This window comes from Prenolepis imparis, unplaced genomic scaffold (assembly GCF_030444845.1).
Source record: "Prenolepis imparis isolate NDT839.2.m4 unplaced genomic scaffold, iyPreImpa1.0 SCAF_11, whole genome shotgun sequence".
NCBI classification, from domain to species: domain Eukaryota; kingdom Metazoa; phylum Arthropoda; class Insecta; order Hymenoptera; family Formicidae; genus Prenolepis; species Prenolepis imparis.
The window spans coordinates 14,078,783-14,097,652 of NW_028141169.1; the positions used below are offsets into that span (position 1 = coordinate 14,078,783).

At 27.2% G+C, this 18,870-nt stretch overlaps 1 protein-coding gene across 3 annotated transcripts in view; it reads right to left on the bottom strand.

Moving 5' to 3' along the window:
• LOC145942469 (octopamine receptor beta-2R) overlaps positions 1 to 15,396 on the bottom strand; it is a 118,334-nt gene extending 102,938 nt beyond the window's left edge. For 2 of the 3 annotated variants that reach the window (XM_083049215.1, XM_083049222.1), the window contains exon 1: positions 14,176 to 15,370. The gene's annotated coding sequence lies outside the window, so the exon portion shown is untranslated. Of the gene's footprint in view, positions 1 to 14,175 lie in introns of all 3 variants that reach the window. The other variant, XM_083049216.1, reaches the window with a different exon arrangement.
• Between the last annotated feature and the right edge of the window lie 3,474 nt (positions 15,397 to 18,870).

Here is an 18,870-nt window from a genome sequence, read left to right on the forward strand (position 1 = left end):
TAAAATAATTGAACAATTCGATCGAAAGTTTGTCGAGAAGAATGATTTCTCTCAGGATAGCTTTCAGTATATAACTGGGATCACAGAACTTGCACAGAGTTTCTTGCAACTTCATGATAAATTAAACTTATATCAATTATTTTTACTTGATTGAATAATACATTGTTTCACAGAAATGACGCGATCTCTCACAGTTATCAAATCAAATTGATTGTGATGAATTATTGAATATCGAACTGATAATACATGAAAACAAAAGCCAGTATTTAACCTGTATGAAGTTAGCACCCCATTTTTGAAATTTTAAAATTCTAAAAGTTGTTCCAGGTTGTTCTAGACTTGTTCTAAATTGTTCCAGAAGATCAAATTTATATCAAAAATTTTCGCGGAAAATTGAAAAAATCAATTTTTTGACCCGGCACCCCATTTTTCGAAAATCGAACTTTTTAAGGTTGCTTTAGGTTGTTCTAGTTGTTCTAAACATTGCTCCAAAGTATTAGTTTGATTGGTCAAAAATTTTAAGAGATATTTAAAAAATACGAAAAATTAAAAAAAAAGTTTTTAGTCATTCTTTTATAATCAAATAACTTACAACATTGTCGATTTAGATTATGTTTATAATTGTGTAGAACAACTCAGAACAAAATTTTTAAGACCGGAATAACAATATAAGGCCCACTTTACTCTTGATCGAAAACATTTTTTTCCATTTTTTGGGGGTAAAAGACTTGTTCCAGGCTTCCCACTTTAAAACTATAGTATTCTCGACTAGAACAACTCAGAACAAAATTTTTAAGACCGGAACAACAGTGTAAGGCTCACTTTACTGTTGATCGAAAAAACTTTTTTCTATTTTTTCGGGGTAGAAGACTTGTTCCAGGCTTCCCGCTTTAAAACTATAGTATTCTCGACTAGAACAATTCAGAACAAAATTTTTAAGACCGGAACAACAGGGTAAGGCCCACTTTACTCTTGAGCTAGAAACTTTTTTCTATTTTCTTGGGGTAAAAAATTTGTTCCAGGGTTCCCGCTTTAAAACTAACAATAGTTTACTATTGTTAGTTTTAAAGCGTATACTATTTTATCCCCAAAAAATGGAAAAAAATGTTTTCGATCAAGAGTAAAGTGGGCCTTACACTGTTGTTCCGGTCTTAAAAATTTTGTTCTGAGTTCTAGTCGAGAATACTATAGTTTTAAAGCGGGAAGCCTGGAACAAGTCTTTTACCCCCAAAAAATGGAAAAAAATGTTTTCGATCAAGAGTAAAGTGGGCCTTATATTGTTGTTCCGGTCTTAAAAATTTTGTTCTGAGTTGTTCTACACGATTATAAACATAATCTAAATCGACAATTGTAAGTTATTTTGTTTATAAAAGAATGGCTAAAAACTTTTTTTTTTAATTTTTCGTATTTTTTAAATATCTTAAAATTTTTGACCAATCAAACTAATAGTTTGGAACAATGTTTAGAACAACTAAACAACCTAGAGCAACCTTAAAAAGTTCGATTTTGGAAAAATGGGGTGCCGGGTCAAAAAATTGATTTTTTCAATTTTCCGCGAAAATTTTTATAATATAAATTTGATCTTCTGGAACAATTTAGAACAAGTCTAGAACAACCTGAAACAACTTTTAGAATTTTAAAATTTCAAAAATGGGGTGCTAACTTCATACAGGTCAGTATTTATAACTTATTATGATAGATATTTACGAATAATTACAAAAATGAAGAAATATTAATCGTTTGATATTGAAATTATAAGAAATATGTTTCTAATTATTTTTCAATTTATTATTCAAATTATTATTCAATTTATTCACATTTATATTAATTTAGTCAAAATTCAAATAATCATACATTTCTATAGAGACATAAAAAATTCAATTTCAAATAATTGCAACATTATTTTTCTTACTTCTAACTATATTTATATATGAGGTATATTTTGCGTTTTTATAAATTTCTTAAATATATGTATATCATGTTGATATACTGATATTTTTTGTCATATTTTGTAGAATATATTTTCAATGATAGATATTATGTATTTGCATAAAATATTTTTACTTATGTTAAATTTGTATAAAAAGAACGGTGTTAAGTATACAAAATAATCAGCGTGAATAGATAAAATGAATAAATTCATTATTTATTCGCAAACATATAATTTATTATGCCTTTGCAATAATCATTAGACATTTTCCATCGAGAACATTGTTTCGATATTCATAAATTATGACTTATTATCGATAAACATCGTATTCTTTTATATATGTAAAATACATTTGTATATATTTTATTTTATCTTTATTTAAATGATTGATGAGATTATTTAAGTGGAACACTAGTGATGTAAATGTTCCATTATCAAAAAAGTAGGTGTTCTCTTGAAACTCTGAAAACTATCTTATGTGAACAGTTATATTTCTAATTCTTATAATAAAGTTCTGTAATATTAATGTAAAGTCTAATGAAACAATAATTTATTGCTCTATACCTTCCTCCCTGCTTTTCATCTATCCTTCCAATCCTCTTTCCTTCTCTCCTCCCCCTTCCTACTCTCTTTTCTTCCGTCCCTCCTTCCCGCTATCTCTCCCTTCCTCCTTCTCACCCTTCCTCTCACACTCTCTTTCTCTCTCACTCTCACTCACTCTCTCTCTCTCTCTCTCTCTCTCTCTGTCTTAGATATTTATGGAAGTTGAGGGCATTTTTTAAATTAAAATAGCAAGTCTAACTATAGTAAAATCACATCTCTTTGTCGCGCAGAAAACCGATAACGAACAAGTTTTGTTACAGAGGTTTCATAAACAATAGATCATTGTAATGCTCTTGCTCTTTGTTATCGTTTCTGGCGCAGTCGATAAAGTTGATCGCAATGTCTGTCTAACTCTTTCATGTCAGTGAAAATGAGAAAAGTCATAATTTAAATCATATTTTTTAGTTCGATTATAGGACATTGAATTTTTATTATTGTTTTTTTGATTGTAAATTACAAAAGGATAACATTAGGATTATTTTATTAATAGATATTTAGCCTAAATATTGTTTTTGGATTATATATATATACAAAGTGTACAAAAAATGTCGAATCCCTTAATTTTACAACTACGCATTTTCGAAAAAAATGTTTCATACAAAAGTTAGGATTTAAAAAGGACTGTTTATTAGCCTTATTAATTTGACCTTGGGCGTTTTTCAATCATTTTAAAGTTGACTCGATTTTAAAAAATAAAATTACACCTTAAGCGTTTTTTTGTAAATAGATTCCTTGTAATATTTTGCATAAAAATGATAAATATAAAATAGAACTACTTTAAGCATTTTATGTAAATAGATTCCTTATAACATTTTGCATAAAAAATCATAAATATAAAACAGCCAAAAATTGAACGGATTGCGAGATATTTTATATCTTAATATATGTATATTTGACATATTTTAATATAAAATACAAAATATCTCGTAAAATATTTAGTTTTCGGTAATTTTATCTTAATACTTTTATGCACAGAATAATTAGACGAATCAATTGGTAAAGAAAACGCATAGTTTTTAAGAAAAAGCATGCAATTTACATCATTCAACTGCATGATATACATATACATTATATATTTGTATATTTTATATATATAAATTATATATATATATATATATATATATATATATATAATATACAAAATATACATATATACAATATATATGTTTGCAGTACGGATGGATTGTCAATATAGATATTTGTAATTCATATATATATATCGTAGAATTCGATAAATTTAAATATTTAATAAATTATTATACGCGTGCGCGCGTTTTCCTAAGAGTTTAATATTATTAGTGAAAATAAGAAAGGAGAAAATTAAATATAAAAAGAAATGTGAAGAGAATAAGAGCACATTGTTGAAATGCTACTGAATAACTTATCTTGAATTTTCTGTCACAAACATACTTTTAATTAAAATATCTCCAAGACGAAAATCACATTTGAAAATCTAACAGATTTTCTATATAAATATCAATACAAACTTTTAATTGCTATCAGTGCGAGCAAGATTGGTGTAGTCAATTTCGAGATCTATTCTGTGAGATTTTTTCTTGGTTTAGATTTCAAAATCATGTATATATATATATATATATATATATATATATATATACGTGTACACACAAAACGAGTTCATTAAAAGTGCATTTTCAACGCTCATAAGACATGTGTGCAAGTAGATGTACGTCAACACGCATAATTACTTGCATAATTATTTTGTACCTCGAGAGAGAGAAAGAGAGAGAGGGGGGGAGAGGGGAGAGAGGGGGTGAGAGGGGGTGAGAGAGGGAGGGGGAGAGAAAGGGAGGAGGGAGAGGGAGAAAGGGAGAGAGAGGGAGGGAGAGAGAGTGGGAGGGAGGAGGGGGGGGAGAGAGAGAGAGAGAGAGAGAGAGAGAGAGAGAGAGAGAGAGAGAGAGAGAGAGAGAGAGAGAGAGAGAGAGAGAGAGAGAGAGAGAGAGAGAGAGAGAGAGAGAGAGAGAGAGAGAGAGAGAGAGAGAGAGAGAGAGAGAGAGAGAGAGAGAGAGAGAGAGAGAGAGAGAGAGAGAGAGAGAGAGAGAGAGAAATGCGTTTGTGTATGCTGTAATATAGTAATTGTATGTTGTAATTTAAACTGCTGCAGTTTAAACTTGTGTTTTCTTTATATCAATTGATTTCTCTCATTCTATGCATAAAAGTATCGAGGTATAAATCATCGCAAAATGAATATTTTATGAGATACTTCATAGTTTATGTAAAATTATGTCAAATTAAAATATTTTGTAAACTATTCACTTTTTAATCATCCTATTCTTATAACTTTTTAAGCCAAATATTATGAAGATTTGATTTATAAAAAAAAGGATGATTCCATTTAATAAAAACTAGGTTGATTTTTAAATGACTTTTTTTGGAAAATGATCTTAGTGTAAATGTAACAGTGGCAACTTTTTTCCTTCTTGAAACCCTACAACTTTTGTTTGATATAATTTTTTCTAAATCCTCGTAATTTCCAGATATTTACAGATTAATATTAAAATAAATCACTTATTAGTATACATATATATTCTTTTTTTTAAATTTTATTCCCTCTTTCTTTTCTCATTTTCTATCTCCTCTTTTCTCTCTCTCTCTCTCTCTCTCTCTCTCTCTCTCTCTCTCTCTCTCTCTCTTTCTTTTTCTTTCCTTTTTCTTTTCAAAATTCGATAAACTTATTTAAATTATTTAAATTCCAAGTATATAATAAGAAGTAAAAAAACCATGTAGGCAGTAAGCTTTAATGGTTTAATTATACTAGTTTACAAAAAAATATTTTTTTCCCTTATTTTAAATCGGATAAGGTGTTTTTTTATAGTTTTAAAGGTGTTGCAAACGATGCCGCAAGCCAATTTACACCAGCATGTTAGATTTCCAAAATAATTGAGGTTTAATATGCAAAAATGGCTTTTTTGTGAAATTTTAGAAATTTTGAAAACGGTTAACGTTATTTGGAAACTCTGATCAGATATAATGAAAGTTTGTTTATCCCCTAGAAAATGCATTTTTTTCATTTTAATATCTTACTTTTTAATTACTTTTTAATTTATGTTAGGAAGGATTTAAAGACAGAGTTTTACTGAGATAGCAAATATTTCATTTATGATGATTGAAGTCATACAATTATACTCATAATTTGTAGTTTAGGACTATCGACACACATACATAGTGTAACTTATCGTGATAGATTCCATTAAATGTATATTTATATGTATATTAAGGTATCTCATTTTAATTGCCCACCTTGAATTTTTCGAAACAAATGCATTTTCGAAAAAATGTTCCAGATAAAAGTTATATAATCTAAAGTAGAGGGGAACAAATAATGGTGAAATCAATTTTGGAAAAAATGATATTTTTTCCAAAAAACCTTTTTTCTTGGGAGCATCTCCATATAAGTAATTCGTAGTTTTAATCTTTCATAACATGGCTAAAAAATAAGATATGAAATAAAAGAAATGCATGGGGGATGAACAATACATTCATGATATTTGATCAGACTTTTCAGATAATCTTTTTTATAAAAAAATCTCAAATATCGCAAAAAAGCCATTTTTTACACATTAAACATCAATTATTTTGGAAAGCAGACGTGCTAGTGAAAGCGGCATCGTTTTCAGTATCCAAAAATCTATAAAAAACTTTGTCTGATTTAAAATAATTTTTGGCTGTAAACTAGTGTGTTATATAGAAAATTATAAATATTGTTATTAATGTTAATATATTATACAATTGCAAAGTAATGTATGCATGTTGATGCTTAAATCGAATCTATGCGCATCTCGTCTCATATACTTGACTTTCCAATAGTCGCGCTTTCCATTAAAACATTCCTGTTCAACGCAATATCCCTTTGTACCCCATAGCACTCGTCGATAATGAAATTCTCCCTATAAACTTCGACATATTTAAAGTACAAAATTCATAAATTTCTACATATATACGTTATCGCATTATAAATTCACCAGATATTAATTTATTGTTTTTAACGAAACAATTGATGAAGAATCCAATAAAAGAGAGGAACAGAGAGAAAAAAGAATCTTCGGAATCCTTTTCACAAAAAAAGTAAAACTGTTAATTAAAATTCTGTGCTAATGATGCTCAATTGTTATGTGTGTACTATTTTTGAGATAATACTTTGTAATGTTTACTAGTAATATATTATAATATTTCATTATGTCACTAATAAAACACGACAAAAGTAAAATAAACATCTGCATTTTTATATTTCGGGCAGATCGTCTTTCCAAAAAAAAAAAAAATTAAAAAGTTGACACTTTAAAGAAATCCTCTTTTCTTATGCTCACTATACTATATAATGTCATATATCATATAGTAATATGCAATCAATCTAATTAGCAGTGTAGCGTTATAAAATATTTGATGTAAAATATTAAATATTAGACAACATATTGTATTAAAAATTGCACTAATTTATACGTGCAGAAAAATTTATTACACAGAGTGAGTCTTTTTAATTTTAACAGGCAAATATATCTCGAAAATAAATGCTTTTTGAAAAAAATGTTTCAAATAAAAGTTATAGGGCTTTAAGTGGCGCATTAAGTAGTAATATTATATATACCTATATATATATATATATATATATATATATATATAGTGTGACTATAAATAGCATTGTTAAGGCCACATAAAATTCACTTTGAAATTTTTAAATGGAAACCCCTATTTTTTATTATTCATGTAGCTTATCTTACGAACTTTTCAAAACACTATAATAAAGTTTTTTTCCGTTAAATATTTTTCGAGTTATGATGCTTGAAAGTTACAGTATTTTGACATAAAATACAAAATATCTTGTAAAACATTCAATTTTCGGTAATCTTATCTTAATATTTTTATGCACGGAATAATGAGACCAATCAATTGGTGTAAAGAAAATGCATAATTGTTTTTAAGAAAAAATATGTTACAAATTGCATACATTTTCTTAAAAATAACTATGCGTTTTCTTTACACCAATTGATTTTTCTAATTATTTTATGTATAAAAGTATTAAGGTAAGATTATTGAAAACTAAATATTTTACAAGATATTTTGTATTTTATGTAAAAAAAAAAAAACAAAACTGAATTTTAAGCATTATAATTCTAAAAGCACCCCGAATGAAAAAATACTTTATTATAGTGTTTTGAAAAGCTGCCGAAATAAGTTACAAAAATGTGCAATAAAAATAGAGGTTTTTATTTAAGAAATTAAAAGTGACCTTTATGTGACCTTTAAATGATTATCCAAGGTCACATCAATGACTCTATAACTTTTATTTGAAACATTTTTTTTAAAAAGTCTTTGTTTTCGAGATATTTGACTGTTGCAGGACTTTTGAGACATCCTGTATATTATTTCTATATTTTCTATGCGTTAAATATTTTACATAGAAAGATAGAAAGGTGTGTTGTAATATGTAAGATATTTTTTATTTTATATAGAGAACAATTTGACGTATTCAAGTGCAAATTCGTAAATCCAAGTAATATTAAAAGAACGCTGTGATGGCAATCGAAATATACTTTATACTTGTGTCAACATGTGTTCGCCAACTTCCAATAAAGAAACTGAACAAGGTAACATATAGGTAAGGTATATATTTAATGCACAATAATTTTAATACTGCTTGTGTATACAATAAGAATCGTAATTTTTTTTCTGTTGATATTATGTTGTATATTTGATTTAACATTTTATTTTATTTTATTCAAGTTATCGAACGTGAATTAATATCGAACACAGTCGACAACACTTATAGAGGAGCCAATTCCGACATTAAGTTGGCCACCTGAAGCATTTGATAACACATCTGGAGAAGAGGACAGTTTGTTAAGCCTAAGTGCCGCTAGCATATCTATGATGAATAAATCTAGTAAGTAATCTATACCGGTAACATTTTACTTTAGCTACTTGAAATCTCTATTAATATGATCAATTAATTAAATTTTTGCAATCTCTATTATTATTTTAGATATTGGGACTACGTCAAATAATACATACATTATAGATTCCGTTGAAAGGAGACATATATAATGCACTGCTTAAAAATACTTAACGGAAGAACATTTTATTATAATGTTTTGAAAAGTTTTTAAGATAAGCTACATGAATATCTAATAAAAATTAGGGGTTTCCATTAAAAAATTTCAAAGTGAATTTTACATGGCCTTAACAATGCTATTTATAGTCACGCTAATATTACTTAATGCGCCATAAAGCCCTACAACTTTTATTTGAGACATTTTTTTTTTTCAAAAAGCATTTGTTTTCGAGATATAATATTTGCCTGTTAAGACTAAAAAGACTCACCTTGTATATATTTAATTTGTCAAAATTGTTAACAAATTTCAACACAGAGATTGATATATTCAAATACAACCCTATTAAAAATTTTTATTTAGACATATATTTTATATTTCTTAAACATTTTTTTAATACGATATTGTTACTAATAGATGCTTCATAGCCATTATAAACGCATAAACGCATTATACTAAATTAATTTTGATTATTATGGAAAAATATAGACATTGCGTATTCTTTTGTGTAAAGAAAAAAGATATATTCTATAAAAAATTTGTTTTATCACATAAAAATCAGAATAGAATGTCTAAATAATAAAACAGAGTTATAGAGCATATAAAAAATGTTAAAAGTACACCACATAAAAGATAGAGGTTATGTCTTTTGTGCGAAGGAAGAATGCATAAAAATGCATAAGTCGATGCATAGTAAGTATGCAAAGGGGTACAATGAGATTGCAGGTCGCTACTTAAATATTCATTATAAAAAAAAACAAAATTAAAAAATATACGATTTTTTAAATTTTAACTTAATAACTTAATCTTATGAAATTAAACAGCGCGCGTTTAACAAAGCTAAAATTTATTCCTAGCAAGGACATTATGGTTATTTACAAGTTGTTTAATTTAATGAGATTTACCACTCCTCTAAGTTTGTCGTTATCCGGAGCACTCTGTATTATTCTTATTTCAAAAGCATTATTGTTGAAGATTTGTGGTACAGATATGATTGTATTAATACTCATTTATGAATTCTCACTTACTATTTTCAATCGCGATACTTATTGATAATAACTTCGATATAACGAATAACAGTGCAATTAATGTCCAATTGATTTATCGATTTATTTATTCGCTATTCAAATACATCTATATATATCTTAGATAGAAGAGATATTACACAAGTTCAAATATAATTTGCTTCGTATAAAACATAATGTATTCGTATCACAGGAATGCAGCAACTCATAGTAAATGTTAAGAATAAACATATTTAAACAACAACAGTTTTAACAGATTTGTGAAAAACAAAGTACAAACGTAGATAATGAAAAAAAATATTTGATACAGTTTATATGGATATTTTTATACATACTACACACATGCATTTAAACAGACATGCAGATCTTTATGTAGGTTATTCAAGTATCACATACATATAAAAATTAAAAACTTATAAATGTAATAAACTCATGATCACACATAAATCCTATATTAGCTGCATTTGAATATTTAAATAAATAGGCCGAAGAAGTGCTCCCTATTCCTGTATGGCATTTCAAAAAAAACTCTAACATAACTTAAACAAAATTTATTTCTATTAATTTTAAATTAATATTGTACGTGTATGTGTGTGTGAGAGGAAGGGAGAGAGAGAGAGAGAGAGAGAGAGAGAGAGATGTTTTTTTGTAAAATAACTTATGTATTGTAAAATTTCACAAATTTTTACTCTTCTAAACTGTTATCAAATACTGGCTTTCAATTTCTGCATTTCTAATACTTTTATATAGATATATAGTTCTAATAATAGCAATATAATTATTTAAATATTATGTAAGTCGCCTTATGTAATTATTGGGTTATGAGTATACGTGTTACGAGTTTTATTTATGCATTTATTTACAAATTATAAATAAATTAATAATTTAAATAAATAATTTTGACGAAAGTATATTTTTCGACAGATTTATATTTTATTATTGTATTATTTTTCTGGAAAATAGTAGGAAGTTATTCGAATGATAACATAGCTACTTATTCCTTCAGTAACCTTAAAATTATCAAGAAGAATATTATTTGTTTGTTTCTGCTATTGCAAATACAGCATATGATTATCATAGAAATGAAGATAAGCAAATGTTATTTTTAAAGTAGTAATTATTAAACTACATTTTATATAACGTGATTAAAATCTCATGTAGAAAAAAGCTTTAAATAGACATTTAAAGCTGTTCTCTATTAGTTTTTAAAAATTTATTTAAGAAATAATTAATTCATTAAAAAATTATAATTGTATTTTATTAGATTGCTATATAAAAATAAGGAAGGATTTTTTAAAATTAAATCCGGCTATATCTTCATCTTTTAATAATAAATTGGTGCAAGTGTTTCTCATTTACAACTCGCAATTCACATTAAATAGTTAATTACTGGCTAACGAATATATAATTTATTGGAAATCGCTTTGTGGCGTCATGATCCACGTTATCATCTTATAATTAGTACAATTATTGTGCGATGACAACTGCAACATCAAAATTTATGGTATAATTAATAACTATTGATAATATAATTATAATTAATATAATTATAATTAATATAATATATTGCATCAATATATATTATGACTGTGAATGTTGTAATTGTTATCTTAGCTCTTATAAATGTATTAATTACATAATGCAGAAAATAATAAGTATTATCAATTTTTATTTTAAAGTTTTTTTAATATATATAGATTTTTTCATATAATTTATTAATTACGATCATTAAAGAGTTTTTCAAGAGATAAAAATGCCACTTCAATATCAAAGCATCAATATTTCAAAAATATTTACGAGATACTTCTCGACAAACTAAATTTTAAGAAGATAAATAAACAATATATTGTTGCCAAAATACTTCAATACTAAATTACAATTGATTTGGAATATTTTGAATATATATATAATTAATAATATATATATTTTTAATATATATATATAATTAATAATATATATATTTTTAATATATATATATAATTAATATATAATATATAATTAATAATATACATACATATAATTAATAAATAATCACATTAAATATAGATTCTGTAATTATGATATGTTTGTTATTACAGAATACGATCCTTTCCATACCGTAAATTAATTTGTTAACAGTTTATTAGGACTGTCTTTTGATACGTATATAATAAATATCTGACTAAACACGGAAGCGCAAATTATTATTATTTGTACCGAAAATTTCTCAAAGCACAAACACTGAATATGCATATAAGATCACTCTTGTAACTGATATACGACAGGTGGCTGTTTTGAAATTGCACTTGTAAACATACTAGGTATTTTAATGACAAATTGCACAAATAATTCCGTCAAAATAACTATTAAAAATTAAAAATAAAGTTTGGGATTAATATAACGCATATATGAATTTGCAGTAGAGTCCAAAGTTTACCAAATTAACTTTAAGTCATCAAAATGATAAGAAATATATAATATATATACATGGATACATATATTATACTTATATAAACATATATATATATATATATATATATATGAACATCTTACTTTTTATATATAATAAAACCTTTTTATTATGTTCGTCACCTATCATATACCTATTTTTTACATTATATATATATTGATTCAATTTTACTGCAAAAATTAAATTTGTCTAAAGGATCTTTGCTGTACATAGATACGGAATTCGCGTAGTAGTGCATAACCCGATGATACTGCATCGAAAGCCGCAAACGAAATATAGCGCAAGCGCACGCGAACAAATAGCCGCAAATATTTATTTCTCATGTCACGCGAAGCAATACCGTGCGACACGATAGGATCTCATTTGCTAAATATAATTTTCTCGCTTCGCATATGCGACCTCGCTAAGCTAGTAAACAAAATCAGTTTGTCGACACGACAGTGAACCAACAGATGTACATAGAAATTTGCCTAACAACCTTGCAACGCAAGTCACTTATATATATCTTTGAAATGAATTTATAATTAGCAACATATACCATCGTAGAATGTTACAAAATTCTACTGTTTTAAATTTAATAATATTCCTACAAAATGCGCAAATTTAATTGACATAACTTCGTGAATTTTTTTTATTTTTTTTAACTTTTAGTTGTAAAACTGATGATATAATATAAATATGAAAAAAATGCTATAAAATTTTTATAGGAGATAATAAATATACCAAATTATGTCGTTATATAAAATCTTTTTACGTTCAACTTTCGAAATCATTAATTTTAAATTAATTTAATATATTTAAAGTTAATATATATAAAAACATATGTCTAATGTTTAAGCTTACAATAAAGTATTTGTCTTATCAATTTATTTTTATTAAGAACAAAAATTTATATATTAAATAATAAATAACTTTTATAAATTATTTAATTAATAATAAATTAATAAATTTATATATATTATAACATTTTTTAATTTAATTAATAATAAATTAATAAATTTATATATATTAGAACATTTTTATTAATAAAAAAATGTTGTAAAGTTTTTTGCTGAAGATAAGAAGTATCAAATCATATCGTTATAAAAATCTTTTTAAATTCAACTTTCGAAATATTCAATGTTAAATTAATTGAATCTATTTAAAGAAAAATAATAATTTAATAATACGAATATAAATAATAATATAAAATAAATTATATGAACATTATTTAAATATCTATATTATATATTGTCTAATTTTTAAGGTTATAAATATTTGTATTATCAATTCATTTTTATTAATAACAAATTTATTGCATTTATTTCTTTCAATCTTGTAATGATATTGTGAAACTTTATGACTATTATTTAATGCTTATTTAAGCTTTGCTTCTGATTTATATGATAACAACTCATTGATTCTATTTTAGATATTATTATAATGACTTAGTGATGAAAAATCGTTAAAAAAGATGTAAATATATGATAACAATTTTACCCAAGAACATTTTTATCGTCATACCTTATATAAAACGTAAATATCCAAATATAAATCAAATAAACAGAATAATTTTTCAAGATATTTGCATTTTTTAACCGAAAATGATCAAAAATATGTATGCAAGAATATACGAAATATCAAGTCTCATTGTATAATTGTGTAGGATAGCTACAGTGATTATCTGTCCTTTATTTTAGAGGATAGTTCTTTATTGCAAGTAGCTGCCCTTTAGATTTATTCATTTTTCCAAAACTACTTTTGTCCTTAATTTTTAAAATTTTGTCCTTTATTTTTTATTTAGCGTTTCAATGTCTAATGTCGCAGTATTAACATGAGAATTTGTACAAAAACAACGGAACCTCTTATCCGGAACCTATTTAAGAAACTAAGGATTTGTTTCAACATAATCAAATTAGTTTTAAATTATAAAAATACTTAGACTTCTAATAGTCGCAGAATTATTTTTTTTGCTCGTCGACCTCCACTTTGGTCGCAAACTGATTTGGAAACATGTTGAAACAAAACCCTAAACACTTTTCTAAGATTTGTCCTTAATTTTCTCTCAGAAAATATGGTGACCGTAAAAATAACAATTATCATATAATATAGCAGAAAACTTACATGTAAATTGGCTCTAATCGTGTATGATTCCTAATCCCCCTTGCAATTTTTAGCAAAATTATTATTGCTGAGCACAAAGAGAACACGTTCTCACAGGAAAGCACTTGTACTACTTGTCGTCACTTGCGCACGTGCACCGTAAACGTTATCACGATTACTGCGAATCACTTTTCATTATTGCGGCGCGTCGCTCATCGAATCACATATCGACAGCACACACTTTCTAACAAGACAAAAGCGAATGATGGTCCGCAGTGCAGCTCCTCGATCGTGTAACTTTTTCCGAGAAGCATTTTCGGACGCGTCGATTTTTGATCTTCACATCTAGCACCTAGAATGTCTTGATATTTCACACACAACACTATAAGATCACAAAATCCATAGATTCTTCATTCGATTTCGATCAAACGTAAGTGGAAATCGACGCGATTGAAAGTAGTCATTTTTCGCTTTCAAACTAAATGACGCAGAAATCGCCGATGACATATTTTAGCATTCTAATGTCCTCTCTGTACTTTATTATGTTGATCCTGTTCTAACAAGAAATCTGTAAAATTCGAAAAAAAGCTTGTGCAAAAATCAACGCTTCTTTCATCTCGCACATATCGCTTTTTTACTTTTACGTGTATGAGAGTAACCTGACAAGATTAATTATGAATCAATGATCAATTATCGGATATTCGTGATGTGAAAATTATAAAGATTCGCTGCTTGCTGTGATAGTCCAAACTCCCAGAGTGAACCGGCGCAAGCTCCCGAATCTGGAGCTTCGACCCTCCAAGTCGATTTCGCGATTATCTTTTTTTACCATCTTCTTTCTCTCTTTTTCTTTCTCCCCTTTTCGATAAAGAAATGTAACAAAGAAGCTTCGATTGACGAGTTTGATTTTTTTGGCCTAGTAAGCCAAGAAGTAGAAAAATCTCGGTCACACTTTTCTCTATATAAGACTGTGTAATTTTTTTTTCTCAAAGAATGACTCGATCAGAATAGGACGAGATCGAAAGAAGAGGAAATGAGATAGAGAAATGAAAAGAAAGCGATATGTGCATACGTAATGAAAAAAAAACGAAGATGAAAAAAGATGAAAGAGGAGAAGAAGCAAAGAGACACGAGCGAAGGAGAGAAATAGAGAAAGACAAATCTCGTAGCACACGCGTACTCGACAAAGCTCGCAGCGTGGCGGGTCGACCGCGACTGAATCGTTGTCGAGGCAACTGGGGTCGAGCTTGAATGAGCGAGCATACCTCGGGCTCGCGAGTGGGAGAGAGAGGGAGTTGAACACCGGGCAAAAGGGACGAGGATAGAGGGGTAGATGTATGTAGCGTCGAGGGAGAGTTTAAGCTAGCCGACCAATACCATCAGCGAAATTATCAAAGACTCTCGTGCCTGCAATCTTTAAACGGATCGCACTTTTTCGGAATGACAGCTTTAAGATGGCTTCTTGAACGTCGTATCCAATCGCTATGTCGAATCGCTACGTTTCTCGAATCGATGTCAACTGCCTTTTTTCTATTATCAGAATAAAATTACTACAGAGTATAGTTTTTGTGCATCTGCTTTTACATACATATGTAATGAAATTATATATATGCATATGTGAAAAGAAGAATATAATGTATATAAGAAAATTGTTTCAGAGCAATACAAAAATTGTTTTATTATATTAAGATTTAAAAAAAATACACATAAAAGAATTGTGATAATTTTACTTTTTTTACATTTTTATTTTGTTTTTATTATTGTTCTATTTCAGTAAGAAACTTGATTTCACTGATTACAATATTTTTGAAAATGTCACTAACGTATTTATACAGATTAAAACATAAATTCCAGAAAAAAGTCATATTTTATAAATTGACCGATTACGTAATAGCAATAACATTTTTTATAAGCATTGTATTTTTAGGTACATATATCTAATTTTAATATTAAATTTTAATGTAAATAAATTCTTTTAATTATATAAAATTATTAAATATACACTACTAAAAAGAAGGAATACTTTTAATATCCTAAAAATTAGGCTATTTTCAAACCGCTGTAACTCGATGAAAAATTATCGTAGATAAAAAATTAAGAAAATATTTTAAAATTTGAAGTTTCAACTTTAAAGCGTTCTTAAAATAATTCTTAAAAATTTTTTTATCTTTCCTGTTCTGTGTTTAAAAAAAAAACACATTATTTTGTTCCTTAAAATTATGTATTTTTGACACTCTGCGCGCGCGCGTGCACGCACACACACACACACACACACACACACACACACACACACACACACACACACACACACAGCTCGATAAAAAAATTTCTCTTGAAAAATTCAATTGAAGTTTCGTAAACTACAACATTTTGTCTATAAAATATTTTTTTTAAATTTTTTACAATATTTGTTTGACCCAGTTACACGATTTCGAAACTTATCTATATTTTTCAGACCAAGAAAAATAAAGAAATTAAAAAAAATCACCGATAGCGCGTTAAAGTTGATACTTCAAGCTTTAAAATACTTTTTACATTTTTTGTCTTCCATGATTTTTTGCCGAGTATTCAACATTATTTCTAAAAAATACAGGTTTAATTTCAAAATTTGTAACTTGATCAAAAAAATCGCAGGAAAATTTAAAAAATAGTGTTTTATAGGCGAAATGTTGTAGTTTATGAAATTTGAGTTAAATTAAAAAAATTTTTTTTATCGAGCTGCAAAGTGTCAAAGATACGTAATTTTAAAGAACAAAATAATGTGTTTGTTTTTAGCATTACAAGGAAGATAAAAAAAATTTTTTAAATCATCGATAGCGCGTTAAAATTAAAATTTTATGCTTTAAAATGTTTTTTTTTTTTACATAAAAGCTTTTGTAAGAATCCACTCTTAGCGTTATCTGAGATCAATGATATGGACATAAAGAGAATTTAGTACGTGCTTGATAGCTTACTATCCTGAGTCTCATTGCCTCTCACTTTTGGCATGCTTAATTACAGTGAGTCTCTCATAGTCACGTTAAAATTACAGATTGTTAAAAGTGATCATCAGTCTGCTTAATACATAACAGAAAACATACAGATGTTTAAGTGTTTTTATTGGAGCCAATAAAACATGCTACGGAATATCTCTGCAAGCATTTCTAATACGAGTTTCTTATATCGTGTTGTTATTGGTATATCATGATATCACAATATCTGTAAAATAACCCAATAATAAAAGAAATCAGGTGAGCTAAAATCGAGTAATTTTACTGGCCATAGAACAGAATTTGAACGACTAATGCAACAATTACCAAACGTTGTATTGAGATGTGTGATATTGGGTTTGTTCTTTATTGCTGCAACTGGTGAACTAGTGCACACTGGTGCAGTAAGTTAGAATAATACAAAATATACTTGTCTTATTTTAACTTATTGCACCAGTGTGCACTAGTTCACCAGTGCAACAATAAAGAATAAACCTTATTTTACATGCATTATGAGGTGGAGCGCCGTCCCGAAATTATAATTGTAACCTAATGACCTAATGACAAATATTTTACGAGATGTGGCAAATTATTGTGTAAAAATTATAAATAAGTTCGACCAGTTAGATAATCATAAAAAAATGAGATCCAATAATAGGTCTATTTATAATCGCATACTATTAAATGATTACCGATTTAACTGACGTATTTAGTGAGGATTATTTGTTAAACAACAATGATTGTTTTTATTTAACCATTTATTATGGCATTATTATAAAACGTAGTCTTATAACTATACTAAAAATTACATATGCTTAAAAAAAATCTGGCTGCATTTAATGTGCCCATTCATAAAATCTCATACGTCGTACACAATCTTGATTATGTAATTTGTAATTGTTGTACTAGTATTATGTGAATGGTTTCTCTCAGATCAGACTGTTTTGTTGCAAGTAAACGAGGATTAAGATGAATAATAAAAACAGTTAATAAACAAGCATCGACTCGTTTGACTTCATTATAATTTCTTCAAGGCCTTTAACGACGTAGCTCGCGTTGTCGTTAACATAATTCGATAATTGTCATATGGTTGGAATGTCGTCGAAATGGAAATTTATAACCTTATAACGATGAATACGCGCAGATTTTATATGTATAATTTCTTCCGCACTTTCCAAGGACTAGGAGAATATCAATTGTTTTATTCGAAGAATCATCATCATCATCATCAATTTCAAGAATAATTTGCCTTAATATTAATTTATTACCAATTTACTTATTACAAATCGGAGCAACGCAAAAAGTTGTTCTCACAAATTTAAAAAATAATAATTACAACACTTTTTAATTTTAAGATTTTTTTCAATCTTTTTTAAAATCTGATCAATCTGTGCACCAAGTGTTTTCACAGAAAATTTATTGTATAACATTGTTTTAAATGTTTTTGATATTTATTGAATGAAATACGTTAGTAATTACGTTAAAAATAATTATTAAGCTCTCGTAGACTTTGAACTTTACACCATACGTCTTTTTTCATAGAATTATGTTATGTTCTAATGATTAAATAAAAATTAAATAAAAAATTATTAAATAAAAATTAATAAATAAATTTTGATGTTAGTCGTTGAAGTGGAAAGTTTATCTGAACGTTCTTCATCGCAGAAAGAAATCCGATCATTTTTAAACGATCTATCCACTCAATGGAGCTTGCTTCAAATAGTACTCTGCGTTGATACCACTGCTT